At 37.7% G+C, this 16,341-nt stretch overlaps 1 protein-coding gene across 1 annotated transcript in view; it reads left to right on the forward strand.

The window, feature by feature from the left end:
• The first annotated feature begins 10,030 nt into the window (after positions 1-10,030).
• DGKA (diacylglycerol kinase alpha) overlaps positions 10,031-16,341 on the forward strand; it is a 110,046-nt gene continuing 103,735 nt past the window's right edge. The window contains exon 1 of the mRNA XM_072408534.1: positions 10,031-10,432. The gene's annotated coding sequence lies outside the window, so the exon portion shown is untranslated. The remainder of the gene's footprint in view (positions 10,433-16,341) is intronic.

Below are 16,341 nucleotides of genomic sequence, written 5' to 3' on the forward strand. Positions count from 1 at the left end.
CCACAGCTTTTTGACAAAATTTGGTGTATTGCTACAAGTCTTTAAAATAAAATTTCTTGTTCTTTTCCCAATATTTCCCTGATGTTTAGCATATGATGCATATATTATTGCTATATATATTTCTTTCAAAAAATATGCCACTCTAGGGATTTACACACCTGCATGGCCAGGAGAGTGATCATACTTATGTTACAGATAAACAATAAAGCTTAGTTATCTGTCTATTCTCAGTGTAATTTTCAGAAAATAAAGAAACATCATCATGCTAATGGTGTTATTTCTTTGCTGTCCCACCCTCCTTTAATTTACATTCTAAAACTGAAAACTAATAAAACCTTATTTTATACCGACAGATTTTAAGTATGTATTCACAATTAATAAGAAAATGACCAAACCAAGACTTTGTATTTGCCTTTCTTTATTCAGAATTAAAAAAAAAAGGCAAGCACGGTACATATTTAGAAGCTTTGGTAATTAGAACGCTGTTAGGATCTTGATCATGGTACATGGTGCACTTCTGTACACCCACTCTTACTAAAGTAAAGCATGAAAGTCACATTTCTAAAGTGATTCTTAATGAATGTAGAAAAAAATCTGAACCACTGTTATTAATAGATGTGAAATTTTATTTCACCACTAACAAACATTATAAAACAAAGGAAACAAAGGCAGTATTATACCCTTTAGTAGCAAAGCATTTGCTTTCATTATTTACCTTATTTGGAATGTTTTATTTTCAAGAATCTTTTTTGTTTTCTTTGTTTTTGTGAAATGCAATTAACCAATTTTAGTCAAAGATTTTGAATGCCCAGATATCTTTACTATTCTTACATTTGAGTTTTTGTAGGGAATCCTTGGCCTGGATAGTGCCCATCTCTAGTTTACTTTCATTCCCTTCCATGGGACTCATGATTTGCTAACCTCTATTTTTCCATTCACATTTTCCCTAACCTTACTGGTACCAGCAGGTAACCACAGATGGAAAAAGGTGAAGTGACTAAAGATCTAGTGTGATACAAATCAAGATTTTATGGGTCTATGTAAGTTAAATGTGTCATGTGTAATGTTTTGTTATACAATGAAAATGTATTGTATTGCAAATTTAACTGTACATTATTTGTAGATCTCAATTCCTGAAGAGGTGGAAATTAGTCTGCAAAACGTGTCGTATACCACTTGGGTATATCATTAAATAGTTTTTATATGTTAAATGTATATGTGTATTTTTAATAAAATTCATATTGAATTTTTTTGAAGAAGCTTTGTGGTATATTAGATGGCTTTAGAATACTGCTTTTTCTTGTTTTTATTTATATCTACAAATCAAGATTGGTTATTTATTTCATTGGAAATAACTTTAAGTGGGAAGTGAAAAAAATTAAGCCACGAATTTTAGTTTTCAGGCAGAAACAGTTTACATGCAAGTATTTGAAATAATATGGTTATTAATAATAAACAGTATTTATATAGTGCCAACATATTACCCATCACTGTACAATAAATAAAAGATAGGTACAGACAGTGACACAGGAGGAGAGGACTCTGCCCATCTGCCCAGAAAAGCTTGCAATCTAAAGCTACGTACACACTTCCAATTATTATCGTCGGAAAACGAACGACGAACGTTCCTGCACGATATACACGAACACGATCGTTCGTAGATATTGTACACACAATAGATACGATCGTTTAAGCGATAGAGGAACTATGTGCACGACAGGAAAGTGAACGGACGTTCGTTCATCACGCATGCTCTGAACATGGACGATCAACGAACGACCGTACACACGAACGATGTTCAACGATCGTCGTCCAATCCGATCCGTCGGTCCGGTCGTTCGTTTCCAGCGACTTTCCTCGTTCGTCGGCGTCGTTGGTTACTTTTTTACGAACGATTTTTTGCCCAATCGATCGTTCGTCGTTCGATTGGAACGATAAAAATTGGAAGTGTGTACGCACCTTAAGAGGTGGGGTAAGCAGCATACAGTAGAAGGGGGGGGGGTTGTTATGGAGTGGTGGGTAAGTAGTGAGGGTTTTAGGAGACAGAAGAAGATGGGTAGGCAAGTTTGAAAAGATGGGTTTTAGGTGCCTTTTTACATGAACAGAAAGTAGGAGCAACCTGAAGAGGATGAGGAAGACCATTCTAGAGAGTCGGAGCAGGGAGCAGTTCTTGAAAAGTCTTGAAGCAATGCGTGGTTATGAGGGAGGAAGTCATTAATAAGTTGTTGGAAGAGCGAAGAGAACAGCTAGGGGTCAATATCCTGCTGTCGCTGCATAGGAGAACGCAACAAATAGTTGTGTTCAGGGTCTCTTTTGCTAACAAGAAGCATGCTGACCAGGGCAGAGAAATATACAAGTCTCTATCCCCGCCAGACAGTATTGTGTGGCAAAGCATTGTAAATCCCAGCATTGGATGAACAGAAATAGAAATACTAAAGCAAGTGAAACAGTTCCCCTATATAAAGTTTATTATTGTATTCATCTGTACTGACCCCGCTGAGGGGTGCACTGGCCAGAGCCACCGGACCACCGCTGGTCTCTGTGCTTTCGCGGCCCAGCTGTCAGATGGCTGGGGGTTGGGGACCCCTGCTAAAAGCTATAGCTAATTCTAATTTAAGTATGCAGAGCAAGCAGTACCACAATGCAGTTGTTTATCCCCATTTTTTTGCAGCTACAAAAGATGGTGCTTAGGTCAACCAGACAATAGTCTATCTTCTGGTGGATTGGTTGGAGATGGAACAGGTGTCCCTATTGGAAGATTTTCCATCTATTTTTGCTGAATTTTGGATCTTTCATCACTTTCTGTCTTACTGTAAATAGGAAATGCAAAGCTCCCCAGACATTAAAAAATCTAACTGTGGTTCTCAAACCTCCACCCCCCACCCCAAAGTATACCCATATACAAAACAGTGTTAGATATAATTTAAGATTTCTTCTTGCTGGTGCATAATGATTCAGAATGAATCACACATCATGTTGCTTTTTACTGTGGTATACTAGCTATGGTCTGATTCTTGCAGACAGTTACTGAATTTTCACTTCAGACTTCTAAGGCCCATCTTAGGTAGATGGAAATAGAAATCAGCCCTCCTACACACTAAAGTAGAAGGTACAGTTTATTATTTAAAATAATAATAGCTAGTATAGTCTCCGCAATACATCTATGGATCAAGCAGCAGAGCATCAAGTAGCAAAAATAATTATTGGGATATTTTATATGTCTGATCAGTTATTTCAAATGTAGCTTAGAGCAGTGTAATTGAGGTAACAGGTGCGAAAACTGTAACAAAGAGTGTGTAGTGCACATCCTGCTTCCTGCCTCTTCAATGTGCACACAGAGATCTGCAAGTTGATAGTTGTCTGCTCATCTGCTTGGTTACTCACCTGCAGCTTATGGCAACTCAAGTCCTACACATGCACATAAAGAAATATATTGTCAGTCTAGCCTGAAAAAAAAACTGCAGAATTTTTGTCATAATGCAAAGCAGAAGACAAATAAGATAATATAGATAGATAATATAAACCCTGACATTTAATGAGTTGCACAACAACTTCTAGAATATGAATAATATAACTGTTAGTATTTAGGTTGCAAAATGAAAATTACCAATATGTTTTTAAGGTTGTCATTTGCTTTGTTCATTCAAAACAAAACTGGTTCACTTTTTATGCCCCACCCTCTCCAGCTGCACATACTTACCTATTCATTGCTACACTGCCACTCTATGAGGATGCCGGGGGAAGCATCCGTAATAAGCTTGGGTCATTGCATTTTGAGCTTATGCAGGGCTGAAGTATCTACCCATCCTGTTTGACAGGAGTGGATTAATCACAAGGAGCCAGTAATATGATGAGCACTCACGTGCAGTAGTCAGTCAAATGCTCCTCCATAACCAGAACTATGTAATTTCTTAGTCCCTGACAGCGTAATGGAGTATATACTGCTTATACTTTGTAAGGGGACATTAACATGTATGTCAAGGCAAAATAAAACAAAAGAAAATATGCAATTTTTTGCAATAATTTAATGTTTTCTTCCTTAAAAATTCTGCAAGTACAGAATACCCCTAAATTTTGCCCCGCCATTGGTGGCTGGGGCTTTATAGAACTTTTACTCCAGCGCCCTATTGTAGCATTAAACTGGCGCGTGCATGTGTGCGTGTACTGGTGTTGGGCGAGGGCCCTACAAAAGGGAAGTCCCATGCCCCCAATACTCAGAAGTACCAGGTATTGCTCTGTGTTTCCAGAGTCTGAATGCAGTGGTGGAGACAAAAGAAAGTAAAGTGTGTGAAGCTGGGCAGAGCTGCTGTTAAGTGAACCTGATATTTGTCCCAAATAGAGGTTTAATTTAAGAGTAATGAGTTATAATATTTGCCAAATAATTCAATGTGTGTTCATTTCCTTGTGACACTTTTTGCATGTTCTTGATACAAGATAGAATGGTTAATTATCAGTTCAAGTCAGTCTACATTTTCACATTTAGTAACAGAAAAATATGTTCAAAAAGCTTTTCATCAAAAACACCATTGACCTTCAGCTGACATTTGAGCATGTTGCATAAATATAGAGGAAAGACCTCCTTCATAGCTAGTTTGATATTTTTAGCAGCCCAAATGTATTGTTCTTAGGTCATTTATATTTCTGAAAAAAACTATTCCCACCTGTAGGTCTTTACTGGAAGGTGGAAGGAACTGGATTTGTGTCATGCAGTCATTACTACTGACTGTGAGAATTGAGAGAGTGGGAGGAACACTGAGCAACTTAGCCACCGACAACTCAACGAGTGCATAGCTTTTTGAAAGCAGGGAGCATTCAAACTGGCAAATAAAGCAGTATTTTTAAGCCACCATAATTTTATTGCACGTTCTCTTTGATTTAGCCTGTCATTCCTTGGCACTGCAACATTTCACACTATGTGCACTTTGACAAGTACATCTTGATGGTTAGAACATAGCATACCGAACAGTAGAAAATCCTAAAATATTAGATCTAAATTAATTCTATAGAGCGTTTTATAGGTAATAATTCCCTGCACACATATTGTAATGGTATAACCTGAACCTGAAATAGACTTGGTTGTTAAGATTTTTAACATTTGATCATTAAAAGTTTGGCTTTGTGAGCATATACACCCCTTAATTGAAGAATGAGGGGACATTTAAAGTGTACTGCAGTAATATGTGTGGTAACATGCTGCATTTCAATGCTATTTATTTTGAATAGCTCGCCATGACAGTCAGGCAATGTACATGCACTGTAGAAAACACATTTTCCTCTCTTTTCCAAGTCCTGCTGGCTGACTTCTTGGTGATGCCGGACCCTAGATGGTGGATGCTGGTATTTAGCCAGACTAGTACCGTTGGCTGAGGTTGAACCTTGGGTAGGTGATGTCCAATGGCCAAGACTGGACTTCTGCTTGCCGATACCTACTGGCTGATGATACTGGAATTGAGCTGGCTGAGGCATGCGTTTGTTTACTACCACAGTTCCTGTGTGTTCCACTTGCAGAGTCCCAGTAGTACGTCTTCCAGACTGAATAATGGCTGACTGACACGCTGACAGTCAGGCTCTGTTTTATCGCTACTACCTGTGCCTATGACCACAACACAGGCCCTGCGTGCCCAGTCACAGTAGTAGTAATAAGTCCAGACTTCTTGACCTACAGTTCAGTAATAATTGCAGAGTGCTATTACCCATTGTGCCCCTATGTAGCACAGCCCATGTACCAGCACTGTCCTGTGCCTAAGATGACAACACAAGCCCTGTTTGTCCCAGTCCTATTAAGAAGTCTCCCAGACTCAAAGACTAACTCACACTTTTTTATATGGCTGCAGGCTGCTAATATCTGCAGTGTCCTGTGCCTACGGCCAAAACACAGCCCCTGTATGTCCTACTGCCAGTCACAAACTCTGTAATAGGTCTCTCCCACTGAGAAATTGCTGACTGATCACCTGACTCACACTTCAATAATGGCTGCTACTACTCACTGTGCCCCTATGTACCGCTTCCCATGTAAAGGACCTGTGAGTCCAACATTCCCATATGTAAGGGGGCACCATAGTCTTTGAGGTGGGACATGTGTCTGGTTGTCCCCTTGAAAAAAGCACTGTATTCCAAATGTATTCATTAAATTTAGCCTTGCTCTTACTTCCACCTCTACTCATTATCTTGTTGTATTCTACAGCCATCTATCAGTATTCAGAAAAAAAATCAGTGGGAAATTGCTAATATGAATGTTACATGGTAACATTTTGAATAATTTCACATCAAATTCTTTTACAGCATTTCACATTCAAAGATTTTTAGAGCATTTTTTCAAATGGATGGGAGGTATTGTAAATAAATACATGGTGATCTCCCAGGTACAAACTTCAGTCTCTTCATCTTTATCGCTTGTATGGCACTTTAAATAATTTCTCCAAAACCCATGTGCAGCCCTAAAGCATGACTCTTACCTAGATTCATTCTCCTTCTGTGTGATTTGATGTGGTAAACCAAGAACAAAGATAGTGGCTCCTGAGCTTGCAACCTTTAAAAACAAGTCAACATTGCTATCCTAACAGGTTTCTAAAAATTAGGAAATTTATTATGGAAATATAAATTGGGGAAACAGCCAACTTTAAAGGGCTTCTTGCCATTTCATTACTAGAGCGCTCCAGGTAATATGGAGCTAAACTAATTTTCTATGAATTATAATTCTGAACCTATTATATTGAGGACATGGATTTCCACCTATGTCCATAAGAACTTCTCTGAAATCTTCTTATAGTACACACTCATTTCAAAGTATTAACACCTCAACTTCCATTGCCCCCGAGGTCTGCATTTGTAGACGTGGATCCCATTCAGTCTGTCAGAAAGATCTGCCCAATATGGCAGAGGGGAACTTAAAGAACAATGAAATTGAATTTCCGACTAACATAGTGACACTGTTTCCTAGCTTTTAATGGCAGTACCATGAATGATGTTATATCTTGACTGGCACTGTTCTTCAAAAAATCACTAACTACTGAACTATAGCAATATAATGTGACCTACTGATAGCCTGAGGCAAAGAACAATGTTCCATCCTAGTCCTCCTTGTGCATTCTGCGGTGTTGAATATAGCAGGGAATGCCATTCTGACTGAATGCCTCAAAGGAATATTGTGGTATAGAAGGCTCAGCAAACAGCCAGCTCTAATCTTTTCTGACATGTGGATCTCATAGGATTCTGTCTTTTGCTATAAAAGCTTAAAGCGAGCACCGCAATACATGTTAAAACCAACTATACCCATCTGTAAAGCCAGGTGATGGAAATGAAATAACATCTAATTATTTAACGTCTGTTTAGTGGAAATGCAAGTATGTATTTGTGAAAGTTGGCTAAAAGGTAAACAAATGTGTCAAATATTTTTTTCTATTTCTTGAAGAGATATGTATTGAGATTTTTTTAATCAGAATCCACACAGTACACAATACATGGATATGACATAATAACAAAGTTCCTTTGATTTAAACCACAGATAACACTGGGGAACAATTTTGAACAAATTTTTTGTAGACTTCAGTTTTTTAAGCTTATTTACACTAAAATAGGTATGCTGATTCTGAAAGTGCAGTTAGTTTACTTCTATCACATCAGGTTTTTTATCTACTGCTTAAATGAATGCAATTACTGTAGCCTTGATTTGTGTGGGCCATTCTTTTACACGAAAGACAATGTGACAGAGGTTGTGCGCTGCTCTACTTATTGAATAAGTAAAATTTATTTTTCTACTTACACACGTATTTCCTTTCTTTCAGATCATGTCTGGCTCTGCTGTTTCTTGTCGTAAGTGCCAAACATACATTTTGTAATATCTGTGGCAGTATCACAGTTCCCAGTCAAAGGGCAAACATCAGCACATTTATAGAGCAAGCCTATTTGTCATTTTCATAATTAAGTTTTGGTCCCCTTATAAGGTGTGCAAACAGTGTGTGGAGGGTTTACGGATCCCTTACAAAGGGAACACGTGATAAGATGCCATTCAGTATACCTATGGTTTGGTGAGAGCCAGGAGATCATTTCAGTGACTGTTACTTTTGTATAGTGAAACTTCAGGATATAACAGGAAAAATAAATGTAACAGAGTATCCTAGTCTACCATCGGCTATACGCCCAGTGGCTCCTTCAGATGAAATCGCAGTGCCGGTTTTCGTTACACTACCCTCTCTTGAAGAACATGATTATGGTGATGAACTAGGTGACAACAATGATGAAGAGATTGAAATTGAAGAGGACTCTGTAAGGGATTTGATCAGCATGAGTTGAGTGATTGGGGACTATTAAAGAAGGTTTCAGAACTCCTAGCATCAAGACTGCTTGAGGAAAACTTACTTAAAAAATGAACAAAGTTATTGTACTTTCGAACCAGAGAAATTACATTTCCGCAGTACTTTAGAACTGAGAGTGGCTTTGTGTATTGCCATAACATACCTGGTTTAATAGAGGAATTGGGAATTCCAATCTATAACTCAACTGAATGGCAACTATTCATCGATAGCTCAAAGCAGAGCTTAAAGTGTGTCCTTCACAATGGCAATAAATTTAGGTCAGTCCCATCTGTGCATGTGGGATAGTAGAGCTCCTGAGAGGCATTGGGTGAAAAGCAATTGCCCTAAAACCAGGTGATCCAAACATTCTACATGAGCCACTTGTTGATAGAAAGAATAATATATTCCCACCTCTGCTCATGAAACTGGGTCTGATGAAGCAGTTCGTTCAGTTAGTTCAAGCTTTGCCAACTGAAGACTGTTTCAAGTACCTTATTTTGGAATTTCCTAGCCTGTCATTTGAAAAAATAAAGGCCGCTGTGTTTGATGGTCCACAGATTCGGCAGCTCATCAAAGATAAACATTTCATCAGGACAATGTCAGAAGTCCAAAAGAATACTTGGTTATCATTCAAAGCCATTGTCAAGGACTTTCTTAGAAACACACCAGCAAATAATTACAAAGAAAATGTCCAAAAACTTTTGGAGAGCTACATAATGCTTGGTTTCAGTATGAGCATCAAGGTGCATTTTCAGCATAGCCATCTTTCTAACTTCCCGGAAAACCTTAGTGCAGTCAGTGATGAGCAAGGTGAATGATTCCACCAAGATTTTTTTTTTTATATTGAAATCTTTATTGAGGTAATTCTGGGTACAAAAGGGGAAAAGGTGGAGGTGGCACAAGTACAGTAAAAACAGAAACATTTATATTACATGACAAAATCTGATTAGTACTTTCTTTGGTATGAATGGAACTTTTAAGCATAAGACTACTGGGAGGAGAGGGCAGCAAAATCGGGAGCGGTACTGAACTGAATCCAGTGAAACCAAGCGATTGCACCAAAATTTGAAGGTCATGGAAGAACGGTATCAGGGTGGATGGGATGTACATATGATGGCTGACTATTGTTGGAGCATCCGGTGGGTTTGTCCTAACACTGAACACTCCAGGAAAAGCTATAAGCATAATTTTTACCTTAACTGCTTACCTGATGATTTTTCAAATGTTTTACTGGAAAAAAAATGTCATAGAGTAAACAATAAATCCTTTGTATCAACAAAAGAAATTCAAATAAACAGTATATTCAAGTTATTATTTCAATAATTTTTTATTGTATGTAAAATTTGAGTGTTTTTGACATAAATGGAAGGTACCCTATCTCGCAAAAAACTGGTGTCATTTCTGGATTCACCACCCAAAAATAAGTAAAAACAAAAACAGTTCCCTGAAGTAATATTCTCATCATACATATGGCACATAAAAGAAATTTTAAGGAAAAAAAAGGCTGTAGTTAACAAACCACAAAGCATAATTTTTATGCTGTCTTCTTACTGTTTAAAAAAAACAAACTTTGTTGCTGTTCCTTTCAGATGCGAACCTTACGACCTTCTATGAAGTGCCAGTGTGGGAAAAACCTTTTATGGAATAAGGTTCTAGAGAGCAGTACAGTCAATATAGTCAGCTGGAAAAGGAGAAAGTTATTTACATAAAGAATAATCGACTGGGAATGGAGCAAGTAAGTTGCAAAAAGAAAAGTCAGCTGGAAACAGTAGGAATAGAGAAAAAAAGAGAGAAACTAGAAGAAAGAGAAGGAAAGGGACCATTTTTGTTTTGCTTTATTCATGGAATGTAACTTTTCAAAGAAATGACAATACTCTTGTAAGAGCTTTCCTTTGCCTGTCTGCCCAGAAAGCTGGTACCATCTTTGTTTAAGGAATATCCAGACTTATCATCTACTTTGAGCACAAAACTTGTAAACACAGATTAGCTACCACCTGTTGTCTCTCATTTTGAAACTCACTTCAAAGAAACAGAGTGATTGGGGATGGTTCCTCTGGCCTGCAGAAGACTGATATCATTCCTGAGCTGCACTTTGTCCCCATGAAGAGACCCTTGTCTGGAACTTGTTATTATATAAGGTACAGTTTTTTGTAGATGTATACTGTTGCTGTATATAAAGACTCATAATAGTCTAGACGGTGTATTTAGTTTTATTTTAAATAGCAATAAGGGGAAACAAATGACATTGCAGTGGAGTAGGAGATTGTGCATTTATACCTTGGTGTGTTATTTGATAATAGGCAAATATCAGCAATTACAGAATTATCTTTCTTATTGAAAACATTTATCTCATTACAGTATTGTTGGTATATTGCAGATGGATACCAAAGAGAGTTTTAAAGATCACTAGTTCCCAGGAATGATGTCATTAAAATTCTCAGAAAGGGACCAATGCCAATTTGTGCCAAGATGAGGTCCTGCAGAAACAATAACATTGTTTAGTTCAGGGTTCCCCAACATGGTAACCCCCATGACAATTTAAGAGGAAAATAAAATGAAGATCATCAAGGAGTCAGGAGATGATTGATACATAATAAAAGGTCATTTAATCTTTGTGGACTCTGTAGAGGTCAAGGCCAGCTGCTAGTTCAGAGGTGAGGTGGTTATTGGTAAGACAGGCTTACCCAGGGTTGAGCGATCAGCAGCCACCAATAACATTCTTAAGTTGGCCCTGTTTACTAGTGTATTTTGCCTTTTGCCTGAGTGACCTACTACCCTTTCCCTTCGGGAAGAATATACACATCTCTCACCCACTCCTAACTCCTCATCCACATCTAACTGGAGAGCCAGTGAGTACACCCACCTTAATTTCCATTAGAGAAGTGATTGATGTGCATTTACTAAATTATCATTTATCATTGCAACACCCATGAAGACAGCTGCTAAGACTTTAAGTAATGATGCCATAAAACCCTTCAATATAATCTTTAATTTTCATTAATCATGTTTGGGGACCGATGAGCACTCAGTTTCATTAGGGAAAGGTGAACTAAAGAGTTTGTGTACCCTTGGTTTATCCATTAAATTTGGATACACACAGCAAAGGGGAAAAGTGGCAACTAACACTACTGTGCATTCTCTTTTCCCTTCCTGGCCATAATCTACATTAATTTCATGGATGCTCTGTACATGTCTTAAATATTCACAGTATAGAAGAGAAAACACAACGTAATCATAATAGCTTCCTGATCACACTGTGTACTTTTCCTTGTTCTTAGTGGAAATGTTCTTTATGTACATACATGTTTTAAATAAGTATGAATCGGTGGCAATATATGTAATCAGTACACAGAGTGCTGCTAGCTCCAACAATCTTGATGAGATGAATGGTAGGAAAAGGTACTCAGTCATTAGCTCTTACCATTGTACTGTATAAGCTTCAGTTGTAAATGTTAAATTATTGCCTATATTTAAGTTTTCTGGGATATAACTGACACTTTCTGCTATAGAATAACAAGCAGCATAAAGATATGCAGTATTATGAGTTACATGACTACCATTCTTGTTTGTTTGATTCATGTGAAAACAAAGAAAATGATTGATTTACATTTTAAAGTCAAGTGTATAATTTAGTCTTTTTGTGCCTCCTACATAGCAGTTGGATTTGAATAAAAAAAAGTAAAGGAGTTTGTTTAAATAAATTCTTGTATTAGATCACTAAAATATTCCATAGCTTGAGCATAACAGTAAAGCATTTTTATTTCATATGCTTTTTTTCCCAGGCTTTCAATTTTCATTTATTTTTTTTCTATTCATGTTTTTTTCTTTCATTTTAGATTATGCAATCTATAGTTTAAGCAATGATATATGCAAAATTATATTATGGAGCAAATGAGCAAATTTCAAGTCTACCCTAATTTGATTTTTGACCTGAACAATTCTGGTTTACCATTGGGCAGCTAATCTGTCATTAAAGAAATAGGAGGGCTGACAATTAAATGTCTCCTAAACCCAACACCCCTCCCCCATTTGACTGTCTTCTCTGCCCAAGACATACCCACCTACTGTAAAGATAAAATAGTCAAAGTCATAAGTGATCTCAGCCCCCTGTCCCACTGCTACCCTATCTACCTAAATATCTTCCCTAATCTCTTTCAGCCCTGTTGGTTTGGACAAGGTTACCTCACTTCTGTCATCATCTCCGTCTGTACACTTGACCCAATCCACGCAGTCCCATCTACTGACTGAACTGTTCCCTCTCCACTGGTATTTTATCCTCAGCCTTAACACACAATTAAATCTACTTGGTTCTGAAGAAACTCTCCTTAGACTTCTTTCTACGTTCTAGCTACTGTCCAATCTCTCTTCTTTCATATACTGTACCTCCAAGCTACTTGAGCACCTTGTGCAGACTAACCAATTATCTGAACTCCAACTCCATACCCGACCCACTGCAAAACAGGACAACTTTTACAAAAGTCACAAGGCATCTTTTCACACTTCATTCTGCTAAATCCTTCTCTGCTTTTGGCATTGTTGATCACCATAATCTAGTCTAGGTCCCAAACTCTATTGGTATTGATGATGCATTTTTCTCTAGGTTCATTCCCTATATATCTGACTGCTCTCCCAAGTTTCTTTTATGGTCATCATTTCTGTCCAAGGGTCAGTTCTTGGACCTGTTCTGTTTTTGCATCTTCCCACTTGGTAAACCTAAATCCTTTTTCGGTTTACGATACAATCTGTATGCAAACAACCTACAATTCTACCTTTCCACCCCAGACTTGTTTCCCTCTATTGTTGAGAAAGTTTCATGTTGTCATTTAACACATCCAGAACATCTTTATTGCCTGCCTCTTCCAGCTGTGCATAATATGTCCATTCTTGTCTTAGCATCTTTCAAATATTTCAACATCCTCTTTTCCAGCATTCCACGAACATTATCTATCCTTTCTACCTTTCCCAATTTCTGTTTGCAAATCTCTACCTTGGCTTTCATTCCACCTAAGAATCAAATTAAAACTACTGTTCTTAGCTTTCAAATCACTCCACAGCTCTTGTCCCACCTACATTCCTGACCTGATACACAAATACACTTAAATACCTGATACATATTAATTACCTACTAATTACTTCCTCACTTATAACCTCCTCCAACTTATGGCTTCCCTACGGCTGCCTTCCTCACCTTTTTAGGCATACTCCTACTTTAAGCAAAAAATAGTCCTGTAAACCCATCTTCATCTGTATTCCAACCCATCACTAATTAGTCACTATTCCATCCCACCACTACTACTCCCCACCATCTCATATTGCAAACTTTATTGGGAAAGGTCTACTTTCTAACAGTGTCATTGTTTTTACTTGCCAGTTTTCAGGTCTGCCATCTGTAACCCCTATTTGTTGTACAGTAATGCTTAATATTTTGGAATTTCATAAATAAAAGTTTAACAATAAAAATCTTTAAAAAAATCCATTCAATGTACTTTTTAAATGTGATAAAAGATAATTTGGCAATATATATCCATGTAAATTCTTTATTCTAGATTGCATTTGCCTTTTCCCAAATTGTATAAGTACGTAAAGTCTTGTTTCCCATTTCCTATTATGCGACGAGACAGCTCTGCAAGGACAAGAGAATTAAAATATAAAGATTAAATGTATGCTTTGTAGCATTATTTTTATTCTGTGGATCCTCAATAAATGTTAGACTGTTGAACAGTATTTTTTTTAAAAGGTGCTTCTGCAAAGATGGACCAAGCCTGGCAAACAGGAACAACCCCAGCAAACACTAGGTAGTGGGAGTGGTAATGGCTTGTGTAAATATGTGGAATAATGTCAAAATGTTACATCAAAAACAAAAGTCAATTTTCTTGTGTACCAAAATGAGGATAATAGCAAAAAAATATATATACATAGTTTGACATAAATTGTTAAAATTGTGTGGAAAAATATCATACATATGGTTAAATTGAAGGGTAGGGAGTTAATCAATGAACATGGGAAATTACTAATTATTAAACCAATATTAATAAATAGGGTTAGAGAAATAGGTGATTAGACACACAACAACACAACAAAACAAGAATTAATAAAAAACTAAATCCTTAAAAAAGTCTCCTTTGACATCCAGTTGAAACCTAAAATTACAGCAGCTGCCTCACTAATTATGGCCAGCAGGTGGAAGTGCTGAGTTATGTCTAGCCTTGTACATTCTAATAACTGGCCATCTGGACATTGGGGCCCCAACAAAAGCTTCTATTGACTACAGAGGTAGTTGTAGTTTGGTCATAGGTATGGTACATTTCCATAAGGGGATAAAACACTCACTAATCCTAACATCGGAGAACCATCCTATTTGGGGTATGCATTAACTAGTGTAGTATTTTTGGTAAAGTGCATAAAGTTCAAGATAACATTTAGTGCCCTTACCCCCATTACCCCCAAAGTTTACAATGAATGCAATTAAAACAAATAATCCATTTCTGAAAACAGCCACGTGAAATTTTGGAAAATAAATTTTTTAGCCCCTGAACCAGGAATATCCTACTCTTATCCTACTAATTCTTTGTAATCACAAGCATTGCATTTGATGACAAACTAGAAGTGAAATATGCCTCAAGGATAGATATTCATTTCTCCTCTTCACAGTATACAGTATATACACAATCTTTAGAATTTTACAAGACATTTATATAATACATGACATGGTGGGGAGCCTGCGGTGTCCATTACAGTGTTCTCATTCTGGTGGTGCTTTTTTTTTTTTAAACGTGTCTTTTTTATGTATGAAAATGGTAGGATAACCCCATTGGGATATATCTCTATAACATATTTAAATCCACACATATGACTTGCTGTCAGACAATGGTTCATGAAAACTGGTTTAGTTCGTTTTTTTTTTTTTTTTTGCTGCTGCTGCAAAATTCTGGTTTTACTAGAAATTCTATTTTCTAATTGTTTCTGGTAGTGTTAAAGTGTTGGACGAAACCTTCCATTAAATCTATTTAGTGCAGGGGCATGCGTGAAATCAGATTAGCTTGTCAAATTATTTAAAGTAGAATTAAACCCTTTTTACAATAAAACTGTGATCAGCCAGGTCTTTTATTGCAGAAGGGATGGGCAATGTAATAGCCTTACCTGCCCAATCACAATTTGTTTTAAATACAGTCACCTGTCCCATCTTAATTGGCCGGGCTAGGATGATGCCATGCAGAATAATCATTCAGTCCTGGCAGCTGTAGGGGAAGAGGTGTGCACAGAGGTGTGCATGCCTAGTTTTTTTTGACAGAAGAACTTTAAAATTAAACTTTAGTTCCACTTTAGGACAAAACACACACAATTTTAATTAACAAGCAAATATTGTTGTTCTTCTAAACAACAATTTATTATCTCTCCAAGTAAGTCCAGGGTTAAGAAAATGCATGAAATACAGATTGTGGAAAACGCAGACATTTGTCTATTCTAGCTATATAACATATCACTACAGCTTTTACCACAAGCTAATGACAATACATTCCTTCAGCCTTTCTGAGACCCTAGGGAAAACATGGGACAAATGACTCCTCCCTGGAATAGACAGATACCATGCATCCCCTCGCCCCAACTCGCATAGATGCCATGCACCCCCCCTCCAACACGCACAGATGCCATGCACCCCATTCCTCCAATACGCACAGATGCCATGCCCCACTTCTCTCCAACACACACAGATGCCATGCTTTCCCGCCCTCCAGCACACACACAGATGCCATGCTTTCCCACCCTCCAGCATCCAACACACACAGATGCCATGCACCCCCACCCTCCAACATCCAACACACACAGATGCCATGCACCCCCACCCTCCAACACATAAACACAGATGCCATGCACCCCTACCCTGCAACATACACACAGATGCCATGCACCCCTTCCCTCCAACACACACACAGATGCCATGCACCCCCTCCCTCCAAAACACACACAGATGCCATGCACCCCCTCCCTCCAAAACACACACAGATGCCATGCACCCCATTCCTCCAAAACACACACAGATGCCATG

This window comes from Pyxicephalus adspersus, chromosome 1, assembly GCF_032062135.1.
Source record: "Pyxicephalus adspersus chromosome 1, UCB_Pads_2.0, whole genome shotgun sequence".
Taxonomy (NCBI): Eukaryota; Metazoa; Chordata; class Amphibia; order Anura; family Pyxicephalidae; genus Pyxicephalus; species Pyxicephalus adspersus.